The 4170-nt window shown below is 38.7% G+C and overlaps 1 pseudogene; it reads left to right on the plus strand.

The window, feature by feature from the left end:
• Positions 1 to 1236: 1236 nt before the first annotated feature.
• On the plus strand, positions 1237 to 3010 carry LOC101644411 (annotated as a pseudogene).
• Positions 3011 to 4170: the final 1160 nt, after the last annotated feature.

A 4170-nucleotide genomic window follows, 5' to 3' on the forward strand; every position in this document is an offset into this window, starting at 1 on the left:
CCCTGATAATCAACCTAATTTTCCAAAAGGCATTTCGCATTTTGCATTACTTTTGCTTCGCATTTAAATTACATAAGAAGGACCACACTTAATATTTTAGGCACTAACTGGTACTCGCATCCCCTGCTCTTTGAAAGTTCCACTCTATACCACTTCTCTTTTAAGGAAGACTTGTTCTACTTCCTGGTTTTGCTAACTGAAAATTCCAAAGAGGATATTTTTTTTTGCTTTTAAGAAAAGGTAAGGATTAAAACCAGTACCAGGCATTTGTTTTACAGCAAGTGATTTAAGAGGTGACTTGCCCCTGGGCAGCAAAGTGAGGTCACCTAGCTCCCTGTGCAGAATCCTGTTACACTCAGCATCATTATATCAAACTTCCATAGTGCTATTTTAGACTTTAGGCATTATTTGGCATAATTGGGTAGATTATATTTTGGGATGTTTTCCTCAAAATGTTTTCCCCATATAAATTTAGTGGTAGTAATTTCTTCCTTACCTTATGCCAGTTCAGCTTCTGAACCTTTTCCAGGATTACTAGATTTGGGGATAGCAGAGGAAACCTGCATACAAAGGTGTTGGTGAGTTGTTTCCCACCCACGGCAACCACGTGTATATCAGAGTAGAACTCTTACAGAGGGTTTGCAAAGGGTGATTTTTTTATTTTTAGAAGTAGACCATTAGGTCTTTCTCCCAAGGCTTCTCCCGGTAGACTGGAACCACCAACTTTAGGCTAGAAGCTGAACACATTGACTGAAACATTTTCTATAATCTGCAAACCTACAGACATCTCTGGTTTGCCTTTCAGACCTAAGGATTTGGGGCCTTCCAGCTTCTGTAATCATTAGTCAGTCCTTTCAGCAAAGTTCTCATGCCCCCTTCCCCTGTAGTCCTCAGCCCTCCCTTTTGGTTTTATTTCTCTAGGAAATTCTAAGACATATTACTACAGAAAGTAGTTCTATAGAAACTGAATCTAAAGATGAATTTTCTGAATTGTTTTGGGGATTTCTGGATTGTGAATCAAATCTGTTTAGATTTAAAGGCATGAATAACTGTTTCCAGAGGTAAAGTAGCCACTATTGGTATATAGTGTGTGGTAATGGAGATTCACAAAACATCACTCATTATTGGACACTTCTTACCATATACATATGAGACACAGTTCTGCCTCTTTTCTGGTTACTGCAGCACTAGGAGTCCTGAGTCGAAAAGTTTATTGCTACACCCTCTATAAGGCTGATGAATGAGTCTCAAATAAAGTGCTGGAAGGTTTTTGAGACAATGGGGCTGCAGATTAGCTTGAAAAACTATAATCCTCAGAAGGACAAATGCTTCTCGGGCATTGTCAGGCTTAAGTCCACTCCTCACTCCAAGTTCTCTGCATGTGTCTTTGGGGACCAGCAGTACTGGGATGAATCTAAGGCTATGGATATCCCTAGCATGGACAACCAGGTGCTGAAGAAACTCAACAAGAATAAGAAGCTAATCCAAAAGGTGGCCCAGACCTCTATGGAAATCTTACCTCAGTATAAGAACTGTTTGTTCTAATAATGTGGTACTCTATGATACTCAGCTTCCAACACAATCGCTGATGACAAGATAAGTGCCTAAGCAAATGTGGTGAGGAAAGCTCATGGTGCCCGGCTATTAAAAGTTATAGTGTCTGGGGTAATAAAGGCTTGCAGTTAAACAAGCAGCCACCTAGTAGGGAAGCAACAAAGCCAACATGAAAGAAGAACACTAGACTGTGTGATCATCAGGTGTCGACAGAGATAGGTATCAAAAATTCAAACACAAGAAATCAAATTGGCATGAACAATGTGGAGACCGAAATTGGCAAGGAACATGAACAATGTGGAGACCGAAAACCCACCTGTGGGATGATAAATATAGGGAACAGTATAACACCAATGAAATACATAATTATCCTCTAGATCAGTGGTTCTCAACCTTCCTAATGCTGCGACCCTTTAATAGTTTCTCATGTTGTGGTGACCCCCCAACCATAAATATATTTCGTTGCTACTTCATAACTGTAGTTTTGTTACTGTTATGAATCGGGCGACCCCTGTGAAAGGGTCATTTGACCCCCAAAAGGGTCGTGAGCCACAGTTTGAGAACCGCTGCTCTAGTTCTTTAATATTTCCTCCTCTCACTATTATGGTCTTTGTTGTACTTCATTAATCTCTTAGATCTGCACATGTTCATATGTAAATTAAGAGTTTAATGTATGAAAGGCAAGATGGATAATCCTTCAAAAACAGTAAAAGGAATAATGATTCCCTGAGGGTATGGGAAGAAGGGTGGGTCTGGGGGAGAAGGTGGAGCTGATAGCACTGATGACTGTATAATCTCACTCAAAGGGAACAAATATCAGAATTGCAGATGAGTGGATACATTGGATGGTGTAAGATACGGCAAATAATAATATAAAAACAAGTGTTCTAGGATAGAGGAGGGAGGGGATGAAGGGAAGCCGATATCAAAGAGTTCAAAAAAGAGTAAAAATTGTTATAAAACTGATGGTCGTAGCAATTGCAAAATTATGCTTGATCTAACTGAATTATAGATTGTTAAATTATCTGTTAAAGCGCCCAATAAAATGATTAATAAAACTAAATAAAAAGCTGCCTCAGAAATACAACGCTTCTTTTGGCCTCTGAGTCCCTAATCAAGCAGGTACCTCAAATTCTGGGACCAAGACTAAGTAAGGCTAGCAAATTCCCTTCCCTGCTTTACCTACATGGGTACATGACAGCCACAATGGATGAGATGAACTCTACTATCAGGCTCCATATGAAAAAGGTGCTGTGACTGGTAGTGACCATTAGCCATGTGAAGATGACAGACAATGAACTCATTTACAACATCTGGCTGGCTGTCAATATTTTGGTTTCACTGCTAACGAATTAAGTGGCAGAATGTCCAAGCTTTGTACTTTAAGAGCACCATGGGCGAACCCAGCATCTGTACTAAGGCACAGATCAAGACATCTTATTGTAACTATTTTTAAAAAGAGATATCTCACAATGTTGTTGTTAAACTGATGAGTATAATACTTTTAGTTGGTTGCTTCTTCTTCCATGGGATAAAGTAGAGGGGAAATGGATTAGCTCAATGCTTCTAAGTTTCAGTTTCAGTTTAGTATAAACAGCTTATATTTTTCTCTGAAATAAAAACTCAGCAGAAGCACATTAAAGGTTCCCATTTCTAACAGCATTCTCCCCATGGTTCTCCATTCTTTCTGAGTCCTCACTAGAACCTCCCTTCATGTGCTTAATTCTATTAGCAATCACTTCAAGGTAGTCTAGGTTCTTGTTATCTAGTGCATCAAAATTCCTCCAGATTCCACCTAGTATTCCAAAGGTATTTATTAGAGTGATAGTCTGATTATTTGGTATCACATATTTGAGCCTTTGAATGACTGTATATTTCAGTTGAAATATTTTAAATATTTAATACTAGGAGCCTCGGTTTATTTCTTACATGGCTAACATTTGATTAAATATCAGATATCACCCAGAAACTTATATAATGCCCCAATTGGACCAAAGATAAGAAAAAAATACTCTTCACAAATTTAGATGTATAAATGATAGGAGTATATTGACCAACAGGAAGTCTGCAGCATACTAATTATATGAAATATGGTGTCCACAACTTCTGTGTTTTTGATAGCAGTATTAGAGAGGGGAAAAAGGACCACATATTTATGCTACCAGTAATTATTTAATTAGTTATTTTCAATGGTAATAGTCATGTTTTATCTGGACTTGATCATTTTTTCCTACTTAAACCAGAACTAAGGTTCCAACCTTAATCTGTGCATTATTTTTGTCAAAGAATTTGTATTCATTCCTACCTGTCATTCAACATTTCACAAGAAGCATCAAGCATTTATACAAGATAGACATGGTATTTGTTACATAATTTCATGTCAACTTGAAGAAATATAAACATGTAGAGGTGATATTCAACCTGACAGGTCATAGCCCTCCCCTTCTCTCGCCATGCCTTCACCTTCCTGCTGGCTGACCATGGTTTCTCCCAGAGCCCTGGAGATGCATCCCCTGTGAGTTAGTTAATTGTGCCAGCCTGGCCGATAATCACATGTGGGGCTGCTTGAAAGGCGGAGGGATAAATGGGTGGTGAAGCCTCGCCTTTCTAGTTCTC

The sequence above is a fragment of the Echinops telfairi genome, unplaced genomic scaffold (genome assembly GCF_000313985.2).
Source record: "Echinops telfairi isolate 266 unplaced genomic scaffold, ASM31398v2 ScPeMD7_18;HRSCAF=68, whole genome shotgun sequence".
Taxonomy (NCBI): Eukaryota; Metazoa; Chordata; class Mammalia; order Afrosoricida; family Tenrecidae; genus Echinops; species Echinops telfairi.